At 26.8% G+C, this 12,518-nt stretch overlaps 1 protein-coding gene across 1 annotated transcript in view; it reads left to right on the forward strand.

Moving 5' to 3' along the window:
• LOC119678043 (uncharacterized protein PB18E9.04c-like) overlaps positions 1–12,518 on the forward strand; it is a 233,893-nt gene that overhangs the window by 182,110 nt on the left and 39,265 nt on the right. The window lies entirely within an intron of this gene.

The following is a 12,518-nucleotide window of genomic DNA, read 5'->3' on the forward strand; positions in this document are numbered from 1 at the left end:
AAAAGTCAGTTAAAATATTTTTATTGTTTTTTTAAGCTATAAAGGAAGCTAAATTTTTAGTTTAGTTTTCTTGCAACAATTCCTTGCAGAGTTATAAAACATTTTTTTATTTCTCTACCTAGCAGATACTTAATTACGTTTGAATTTAATTACACAAATTACTTCAACATTAATTCCCTTATCTACTTAACACAAGTTCCTGGCAGGCAAGTTAACTCAGTGTCGCTGAGCTATGTTAGTTCGCTGAACTTTTACAGAAATTTCACCTTATTTGAGATGTCACTACTCCAAGCAACATTTCATTTGGCATGGATTGTAATCGTCATCATTAAAGTTCAAAAATAAAAAAAAATAAAAATAAATTTATTCAACATCATTTGCAAATTACGAAACTAATGAAGTCACAACAGCTACAAGTACGAAGCTGAAGTATATTATTTCCACAGCTATTTTTGCATTTCTATTTTAAATTACATCAAAGTTAAGCAAAAAAAAATTTTTTTTTTAAAATATTTTATCATCTTATGTTACAAAATTTTCTTTTGGTGAAAATGAAATTTTCAAGTTTAACAACTTCACGATGAATCTTCTAATTACCTATGCTGCACTGCCTCATCCAACCAAATAACCATCCATACCGCTATAGTCGCATATCTAAATACTTTTGTATCTGACAACTGCTATCGCCGCTACTGTAGCTTTTTTGCCCTTGCGTTTGTTAACTGCTGCATTCACAAGTGAATTTGCTAAAGAAATACTTAAAGTTCGTCAAGAAGTATGCACTTAACATAACAAAATCATGAAGTTAAGTTTTTTCAGCTTGTTTGCTAAAAGCAAGTTTCCAACTTAGTTATTATTTTAATAATAATTCAGTATAATATTAATTATATTTTAATGTTCTATGTACCGTTTTTTTGTTTTTTTCAATAAAGTTTAAGTACTCATGTATAAAATAGTATCTCGTACCTCCCTTTTAACTTCAATTAGTATTTTCAGAGATAAGACTTCTCTTAGGTACAGCATTTGATTACCTCTGTTGATAAGTTTTTAACTGCTTTCACTATTTATGATTAATTATATTCTTTCTTATTTTTAATTTTTCTATATTTCTCTTAAGAATATACATTTTTATCTTTTATTCACATTTCTTAATAATAAATCAGTTTCAATTTTGTTTCATTTTATTACTCATTCCATGAGCTTGACTAGAGTTTTGATACTATTTTGTCATAAGAACCTGGTTTCCACCTGGTTATATGGTTGTCTGTGTTAACAGTTCGTTTAAATTTATTCCATGCGATTAGGAAGCCTCTGAAGTTAATTTAAGTTAGTTTTTACAAGGTTCCCAATATTATTAAAGACCGACTTACCTAAGGTGGCTATTTTCTGTTTTTAAAAAGCTGGACAACAACCGCATAGGAAAGGAAAAATATATTCCTTGTTAATTATTTGTTGCAGTTATGATAACAAATGTTACAAAAAAAAAGGCATTATGACTGCCTGTTCTCCAAAAGTTAATAATGCCTATATATGCATAATATATTTATTTCTTTATCAAATAGATCTACCAAACATCTAATTTGATCTTGCTTATTTGGTATTAAAACGAATTGATATAGTTCGATACTGACTCCTTTTTAATTTATATACAGATAGGAATAGTATATACGTAATATATCGTTTTAAATTTTTTTTACTACAGAATGATTCTTTGGCTCGGCAAAACAAAAATAAAATTAAATTAGTAGGTTGGGTCAATTAGCAATATTTACTGAAGTACAGAGTGTTAATGAGTCTTCTATGCAAAAAAAAATATTCAGTTAAAAAGCGTCGAATATCTCAAGCAGTGTTCATCTAAATAATTGGATAATAGACTGTTAAACTATTAATATAATTTAGTATGACCTTAAAATTAAAAGATACTTAAATTCTGATGGTTTTAAAAGGCTTCTGAAAATGTTTCGATCAATTATGCGAAATATTAATAATTTCTAATTTACGAATTTTAATATCCTACTACCTTTAAATATTTTTTCTACAAAGTTTTCTCTTTATTATACACCGTTTTCTAGTAATCGTCCATTACAGCAAGTTACCTCTCACATTTTTTTTCGATAAAAACGCACAAATTTGCTTAAGCGTATGAGTAATAAATAACAAGAAATTATAAATAAATTAACGAGAAATACAATATCAAAGGTTGTTGCTTTTTTGTAATAAAATTGCAAGGTCATTCGGTATACAGGAGGCACAATAGATCCACCTGTGGAAGTAGTTCACGATAGTAACATCTGCGAATGCAGTCAACAACGATCTTTTCATCTTACATTCAAATTAAAATAATTAAACCAATAATTTAGTTATATTACTGGTTGCGTTATTAGTTAGTTTTGCCTTAATGATAGTCTAATAGTCTATGATTTGTCCATGTCTGGGGAATTGTGTTTTATTTACATTGCTTGCGAACGTAAAAACATTCGGCAGAACATTTAAGTAGCACTTACTTGTCGATCACCACTAACTCGGGAAAATGGGCGCTGCAACTACTGCAAATAATTTTTGTCGATTATCAAATACGTTTATTGTTGTTTTAAGCCAACTTAGTTACTTGTCATCTAATATTTCTACTCAAAAACTCTTTAAAGAATGCACTATTAAGTGCTTTAGTATTACTAAAACTGAAAACATTAAAAAAAAAAATATTTAGGTTTTCCAGATGTCAACAATGGGTTACGTTAAAGGAATAACAGTTTTGATGGCTTTTCTGTATATTGCTTTAAAAATATTGTGGTTATGCTTTCTTTGGTCTTACGTCCGCTCCCAAAACTGTATTGCAATTTCAAAAACATTCATATCAGTTATGCATATAAGTTTGAGAGAGATTAAATTTAATGACTGATTGTAGAGATACGCGCAGTTATTGTTAGTTAGTGTGCCTTCAAAGTATTCTTGTTTTTGTGCCATTAAACTTTTCACACAAAAACCAACCAAAAACAAACAATAAAGAATTGTTCAAATGCAGAGACTGCTACAGGCTAAATTCTAGAAAAAACGCCAGTATTTCTGAAAAACTTTTCACAATAAAAATTTTTATATATAAACTGTAACTATGCAAAGTGCATATATGTGTGCAGTTTTTTTTCTTTTTTGCTGCCACGAGCATTATGCACGCTCCAAATTTGTTATAAACTCATACCAAATGCAATTTAACCTTACCATTTTTTACGAAACAGATTTTGCTTTCCATGCGAGTGATATTCCATACTGTATGTAACTATTTTGTGCTGCAGTGCATAACGCAATTGCAGCTTATTTGTTAAGTGCTTCCAGCTATTAAGGTGGGTAAACACTAAAAAGTGTTTTCATTTATATTGATTGATTTTTTTTCTCGTAAAATTCTTAGTCTCCAAAGTAAAAAACTAGAAACATATATAGTTGTTTTAAAAAAGTCAAATAAAGATAGTTAATTAATCAAAGATATGATTATTTTTACATCTCTCTGTATTTATGTATCTTTGCAGGGATACATGCATATTAATTAATTATATATTAGATATTCCTATTAAATTGTGTATCACATACTGCAATTTATATTTAAATACTTTTTGTATTATATGGTATATATGGTAAAACATATATAACTTAACGTGTTATATACGTTCTTTTTATTTATATACAAATTTAACACATCATCACAAAACCTATAAAGTTTTCTTCTTCTTAAGAAAACACTGCATAACTAATTATCTAATTATTTTTAGTGCTGTAGTTATAGCAGCATGATAAATATTGTAATGACAAACTACTTCAAAGATACGAAACAAATTGCAACTGCGACGCAATATATTTAGTTTAACAACTAAAAGCCGTTAAAAATGTGCTGTTATGGTCATTAAAAGGCGTCATATTTATGACTAGATAATTAAATTTTTCACTAATTACACTTTTGTATTACATCAGTTTCATTTTATAGAACAGATCGTAGCATCAAGTCAATACATAAGTAATTATTTGCAATTTATTATAACTTATGAACAACCACATTGCGCTTAAATGCTTTGATTATGAAATATGCAACCGACTAAGAAATTGTTGTATTGAATGAAACTAATATAATTTATTTCAGTATATGAAATTAAGAATGTATCATATTTCCAACATATGTTAGAAAAAATGTGGATAAAATAAGTAGTTTCAAAAAAATCGTATCTGTATATCTCTTCTGCATTATAAATGTAAGATCCTACTGCTAAGAGTTTACCAAATGAAAAGAGTAGTGTAGAGATTAGTAAGACTTATAGAACGAGAAAGGAAGCATCATTTAAACCAGAGTTGTCCAAAGCATAGCCCACGGCTAAAGTTTGTGCGGCCGTGACATGTTTTATTCTACCACAATTATGCAATTTATCTTTTGGTGTATTGGTAAATTAATTAAATTATTAAAACTAAATTTAGTATAATAACCGTGTTTTTATTTTTATTGAAAACAACTATGAGTTTATGTATTTGTTTCTGCGGCCCTCCAATCGGTACACTGATTTGTAATGCCCCGCGATCGCTTCTATTCTAAACAGCCCTGATTTAAACAATGCCTTTGAGAGATTTGTTGATATTTTTATTATTTATTATAATTTATCAGAGCTCGTCTTTACTTTATTTGCACTTCAAACCATTTTCAATGTCTGATAAATTAATTTTAAACATTTAAATGATAATTTGTTATTGTTTTTCTTTAAAATATTTATCTGAAATAATTACATCACTTTTCTTGTACTATATAACTACAACAGGCCCAAGGCTTGAAAAGTTTAAACACTTCCTTATTAAAAACTGTCATCTAAGCATTAATCTTGTTGTTGCAAGATTAAAATAAGAACAGTTTTTTTTAGATTTTAATTTGTGTACTCAACATTAGGAGAGATAGATTCTAATGACGTACTCAACTGCAATTATTATGTTCATATGTACATGATAAATAATTTTGTAACATTTTTTCCCAAAATTGTTGAGCTTAGAAGCATTGTAATACTGTAACTACATATACATATATAATTTTCTGTTTATACTTTGCAGCATTCTACAATTTTTCATCTTATCAAAATGAAAACAAAAAGAAAAAAAATAAAACAGGTAAAAAAAAGTTTAAATGAAAATAAAATCAAAAATACGGAAAAATTTACAGTTACATTAGTTATACCACAAAGCGCAAATATAGTATTTTTACTATATTCTAGTCTTACTGCAACTTTACTGCAACTCCGCTTTTGTGGCCAAATGCATTGCAGTTGATAAAATTTGCATGAATAATCAACAGTGCAACTCTACTCATAAGCTCACTTTAGAAATGGAATTCAGATAGATTCCAGTTGTGGACGTATTGTTGAATGTTTCAATTTGAAATTCAACAATAGCAATTTGCAAATGATTTTCCTATCTTTCGAGAGCTACAAATTTGAAGTGCAACTTCAATTTCTATTGCAGTGTAAAAAATAGTTAAAAATAATTGCCTTAATACAAAAAAAAGGAAATTGTTATCGAATTCAGTCAGAGTAGCATGTGCTTCAGTAGCCACTACAGAATAAAATTTTATAACAACTCTAATAAATATTCTTTTGAAAGTCATCGAATTTAAAGTGTTAATTTATTATTTTTAACCAAATGTTTGCTTAAAGTGACTATCAAATTTATATTATTATACATAAAAACAATTATTTTGCAAAATATATCGTGTTTAGATACTTTAACTTTAAAGCTTAAAACTTGTTTATATATTAAAATTTATTCTGTCGCTCATTCTAGGTAATAAACGTTGGTTTGTTTAATTAAAAGTTTTTGAAAGTGATTATAATAAAAATTTAATTTATTTTCCCATCAAAACGGAAGGTATCTTGTGAATTTTCCACACCTTTCACAATAGAGGCATGGCTCTGTTTTTTAAGTAGCAAAAACTTCAGTTCACAAAAAAAAAAATAGAAAAAAACGTTAAAATCCAAATATTTGCATTGTTGAGCGAAATCTATGCGCAGCTGTTCAGTTTTAGCAGTTTAGCATTTTTTCTTATTTTTAAACTAAACTTTTTTGTATTAGATTATGAATTGAGTCTATTATATTCAGTTTCTGACTTCATCCGTCCAAATTGAGTTTTTATTCATGAAAACCTTGCAACTATTTTACACACCTACACTTAACTTTTGCGGAATTTTATCTTTAATTCCAGCTGTGTTTCTGTTATTCATAGTCATTCAGAGTTATGTGTATATATTTATGTATATATTTGATTTTTATTGCTTATATTTATGGATTACAGAAAATATATTTTTAAAATATAAATTATTGCAAAAAAAAAAGAATCTAATAAAAAGTGGCAAAGTAGCTGGAAAAAACTGTTGACAATAATACCTCGATATCAATAGTTAAATTGTTGCGAAATTAAATGGCATTAAACTATTTATATCGTTATTAAAATTGTTTTGATACTTCACAACAACTGTAAATTTATATTTTTTGTTGAAGTTACATTTTATTTAACTTTAAGCCTTAAGTACTAAAAAATTGTTTTTAATTAATTAATTAAATTAAAATAACATTAATAAAAGCACCATTTTTCATATTTGTTATACTGAACTATCAGTTTGAAAGTTTTATATATGTAATCAATTCTTTATTTATCAATATATTCATAATGTTTGATTAAAGTATTAGTGTTGCTGTAAAGCTAGACTTTCTTTATATAGTGACAAAGAAGCTTTATTAAAATTTAGAGGGGTTTTCGAATAACAAAGAAAGAAATAATTTGTGTTTGTCCTTTATTTCTTTCTTTGTTATTCGAAAATCCCTCTATATTCATAATGTTTATGTAAAATTTGTATAAAATTCCTTCCCTAAATTATTTTATATAATTTAGGTTATATATATTTTATATAACAGTAATTGAAGAATTAAAATCGGTAGGTAGTTTTAGATAATATAAATTAAATTAAAAAACTGAAATTATTTAATAATAAAGAAGTAATTATTCAGAGTACTTGATATTTATTCACATTCATATATGTGCATAGACTCACCTATACATTACAACAACAAGCCAATAAGGCATTAAATTTTTTTTTTTTTCAAATTTGATATATTGAATTTGATTGGAACAATGACATTAACAGAATTTTGCAAGCGATAAACAAAAATACCTAGAAACTCGGTTTAACACCTTTAGAATTTATTATAACAGTTTGGTAAACGTAAGCAGCTGTTCTATTATAAAACTTCTACCTATTTATCAAGTATAACGTACAATATAACGATCACATTATCCAAAAAACAGTTAGGAAGATAATTAAAAGAATTAGGATGGCTCCTAAGCAAAAGGAAGATCTAGAATTCAGCGGTTTAGACGCAGTCAAAGGTCCTAAGAGAAATGAATATCGGAAATAATGGAAAAAAAGCCTTTAACCACCGGAATGTAGTTGCTAAACATAATGAAATAAATATATATTTCAATATCATAAAAGAAATAAAGACAAATTAAATTGAGAAAATATTTAAAATTAATAATTTACAATTAAGTTTAACGTGATTTCTTGCGTTTGCAGTCATTTTCGAAGCACTGTTAAACTCATACCCCCATAAAATTGTAATAAAGATAAAAGTTTGTCATACCATGATCGTCATACTATAAATATGTGAATATAGATAGAGATTACTCTTTTTATTTACTACTACATAATATAACACCATGCAATTCGTTAGTGGTTCTAGCAAAAACTGAGGGTATTCTATCTTATCCCCTTACTTAATGAAGACCTCACTTAAAATTACGACTTATTAAATTTATATTAACACAATAAACTCATATAAATTAAATTTTCACCAATCAAATTTCGAAATTTTAGAAAATTATTTGCTTTTTTTTTTGTTTTAGAAAAATTATTGCAGATTTTATTTATTTTACATCTAAATACTATTAGAATTAATGTCTTTTTATTTTTATACATCATTGGTACATATTAGCAAATTTTTGATAAAACTCAATCAAACAAGATTGATCGAAAATCTGCTGTTTTCAAAATCTTATGTGATAACCCTGAAAATCCTTAAAGCATCCAGCAGTAACCTTAATTCTTGATTGTTCCTAGCAAAAATAAAATTCTTTAATGGCAAAAGGGTCACTTGAGTACTTTTTTAACTACTTCATCAAAAAGGAAAAAGTAAAAGAACGAAAAAAGTACGAAAGTAAAAATATCCTTATCAAAAGTTGCTTACATGTACAAACGTCAGCAATCACCAAGCCATGAACAGGAAAAATAAAGAAAATACATGCCACGCATAAAATCGTTTTGCTGTTACCACTGATAACATTACAAGCTTAAATTTCCTTTCACATTTTCGCAATATTCAGCAAAATCTTATAAATTATTATTTTGCATCTCCTTCGTACGTACTTTAACTTAACTTAAGCAGCATTAGTTGTAGTTAAGTCCCTGATTCCATTGGTGTACCACGAACTGAAAATTTTTTCATGTTTACACCCTTACGCCTTCTACTTCAACAACTTTGCCCCTTGAGTGTCCAGTCGTCCTTTGGGCATGCAAAACAAAAAAAAAATGCAAGAAAAATATCTTTAATTTTAACACAGCTTACAACGCACAAAAAATTCTGTAAGATACAAACACAAACACTACGTCCTACGACTATTCCCTTCAGTTGCGCTCCTATGGCAAGAACCATAAGCAACCTTTTTCTATAGCATATAAAATAAATTGCATTGTCAACTTGGTAATTAAAATTTAAAATTTTTGTTTTAAAATTTTTGTTCTTTCACTTGGTTAATCCTACTTTAACTTGGCAAGAGGGGCTAATGTCAAGAATGTTTGCCCACTTGTCTGAACTGAAAGTTAAAAATACTTCACTTTATGTGAGTTCCTTTCCTTTTTCGTAATACTCGTATAATGAAATATATAAATTGGCCTTGACAAAAGTTTGACTACGTCTTTCTGGCAAATTTTTACGTAGATTTGCGATTGGATTAAAAGCAGTTAAGTTATTATGAAAGCGATTTGTTGTGCCGTTTGTTAATGCGCCCACAGATTTTCCTTGAAAGCAAGCGAAACGAAAGTCTAATCAAGCATTTTTGTTTAATTTTGTGAAATATTATTTTGTATTTCATTATAAGCATTCATTCAGTTGTTTCAGCTAAAACAGAAATTACAAACAATCTTGTAGCATATTTTACTTTTCTGTTTAACTTAAACTGAGGAAGCATGAATTTTGCTTGAAATTCAATTCAAATACTTACACATTTTGTTTTTGTTTGTTCTTAAGTAATTAGTAAAAATGTTAACGAAATTTATTTTCAGCAAATTGTCTTACATTTCTTGTTAAAGTATTTAATTGTGTTAATAAATGAGTCTATTTGAGTTTCCTAAATTAGTCAAATCTTAAGCAAGAAGGTATGAAGTTTTCTTTCATCAGTGTACCCTTTCCACTATATCTTCTGTAAATGTCTTTAGTAATTCTATTGATATATTTATGATACAAATGATAAGTGTGTGGCATAAAAACTTGAGACCTGCCACAACTTAAATAAATAATGCCACAACTTTTCCATCTTATGCATTTATTGATAGGTCTCAATAAATTTTAATTGAAAAACTTTATCTCATCCAGAATATAGTATAATTTATGAAAAAGTAAAAGTTTTTCGCAATACTTCAAGCTGAACATAAAAACTTTTACCTTACAAATTATCTTTGTATCAATAAAACGACTACCAATTTTTCTGTAAAATATTTGTGCTTATAAATCAACAGTGAAATGATTACAAATACGAGTTCATAACTTCCATAAATTCTGGTATATATTTTTCTTCCCTTACCTTTAATACTTTCGACGTTTAATGATTTTCACGCAGATCCGATAAAATTTGTGGTATGATTTTACTTGAATACTCAGCCCATAACTTTCTGAACAAAAAATATAAATCAAACTAATCAAGTATGAGCATGTAAGAAAAATAACCAAGAAAAAGTTTTTCCTTACATCGTCTACAATATGTGCTACCAATTTTCATCTATATCTCAGTTTCTTTCAGTTTTGCAGAAATTCTATTAAAAATACTAAATAAAAATATTTAAAAATTATGTAAAAAAAAAAAAATGCATTAATTCTATATAATATAAAGTTCAATTCAATATGTATTTCAATTAACATAAAATTAAGTGGTCTCAATTACGAGATTAAGTATCAGTATTATCTATAAAGCTTTAAGTCGTAAAATCGTTTCTTCCTTAACTTTAATAACAATGTTAATATAAATTGAAATTATTTCAAATAAAATTGTTGAAGATCCATTTATAACAAGTTGGTACTATTAGCACATTCAAACACAGGTCTCAGTATTATTCAAATTCTTGATGTTCAGCATATTCCCCTGCATATGAATGGTTGTTACAAAAATACTAAAAAAATTCGGATTAAATTTCGATTATTCAAATTTTTCCGTTTAATTCCATTTCTTTTTAGTTCCGTTTAAGTCAACTTTTCTTGAAAACTCAGTATATCCGAAAAATTCAATTTATTTTAAATATTCAACACATTCGGTTTATTTGAAGTTTAGTCTAAATAAATCGGTCTATAAATCGGTTCAAAAATTGAAAATATGTGAATATTCGTATTATTTGATATAATTCGGATTACCACTAATACGTACGCTTTCTTTGTAGTGATTTAGTAAAGATTAAAGATAACAAATTATATTTAAAATTTTAATAATAAATTGTTATAAATGATCGAACCATAAATTAAATTAAATTATTTTCAACTGAAAAACAAAAACCTTTCCCAGACATTAAATTAATGAGTTAATAAAACAGGACTCTATTTTCACATTCTTATGTAGTACTACTCGGTACATTATACAGATTTATTTGTATTTAGTTACTAAACTTCATTGTCAGTTTTAACGTTAGTAAAGTTTTGAAACAAACCTATGTATTCACTCTAAAATGTTTAACCAGGTTAGGTTAGGTTAGGTCATACCAGCGATCCCTTGTGAATCCACTTAGGCCTATTGGCGCATTGTGTTACCATTGTGTATATATAGGAAAAACTTATGGTTTTAAACCACCTAGTTAGCACCTTTGGCGATGCATAAAATGCTATTTAGTGTTAGGTCCTGTAATTTCTCAAGATCCTCAAGAAATGGTGCTCGTAGAGTATTAAGTCGCCGCCGTGCATGAGCTGCGCAGTATGAGAGGCACTCTCATCGTCGTCCCCGCAGAAACGTTTAACGAAATTTTTTGTTAAAATCTTGTTAATGTATCTTTTTTTCAGTTATTTAACCCTGTATATTTCATTAACCAGTGCTTTATATTTATTCCCTTTTTAATTTTGTATTTGCCTGTAGGGTTTTTACAGCAAAACTCCCAATAGAAAAATATATTTATGAACAATAAATATTAACAACAAAGCATGAAATAAAATTTAATATTCCATTTTGTTATACTTTATTGTTCATTTCTCAGTCAGTCTATTTATTTAATTTGTGGCAAACGTTTAAAATAACTTTTGTACTAAAGTTTTCCGGTTATGTAAATAATATTTACTTTTGGCATTTTTTTTTTGTAAATATATAAAATATTAATATACATAATATAATAAGTGTGTTTCTTTAAAATACTTAAATAACAAGGGTAGGAAAAAATTTAGATAATTCAATCTACGGTACGGTTACTATGATAAGATATACACTTCAATTAATGAAATATTATTTTAGTATTATTTCAAACAGAAAATATTTTATTTAAAAACTATTAAATATATATATATTAATATTTTTAATTTTTTTTTTTGTTAATTTCAGGTACATATTTGTTAAAACATACTATATAAGTATAATATGGAAACCAGGTATTTTCTGCTAATATATTCTACTTTAATTTCTTGATTAAATGAAAAAAATATATAACCATATATAAATTAAAAGATAATCAAAAAAATATTTGTATAATGCAAACATCTTAATTAACTATATATGTCAATATATAACCCCATGTGATATTTACGTATTTTTGGTAACAAATAAAAAATGTTTATATATAGTATATCGTGATTGTTACATTATTTTAAATAAACAAGCAAAGATAATTTAGCATATTTTCATATTATATTTAACCGGTCTTAATATTTTGAAAAATAACAAGTGCTTTAGAACTGAAGTTTAATTTTGTGTTTATTTACTTCAACAGCTAATATATAAGAATTAATTTTTTGATAAGATTAAATTATAGAAAAAACAATTATAATAGTAATTAATTAATTTATAGTTTTTAGCCTTAATAAATTGAATACATAGATTCTTTTAAGAAATTTTTAAGCATAATGGGACATTTGTTTTGCTCCAATTTGGTGCTATTATTTAGCACTTTTACTTCTTTTTGACCGTTTTTGTTATGGTAGTTAACAATTTTTGCACGCTTTGATGTACTAATGTTGTGATTTGCGGTATTGGTGCTGTAAGCTAGCAG

Source organism: Teleopsis dalmanni, chromosome 1 (assembly GCF_002237135.1).
Source record: "Teleopsis dalmanni isolate 2A chromosome 1, ASM223713v2, whole genome shotgun sequence".
NCBI classification, from domain to species: Eukaryota; Metazoa; Arthropoda; class Insecta; order Diptera; family Diopsidae; genus Teleopsis; species Teleopsis dalmanni.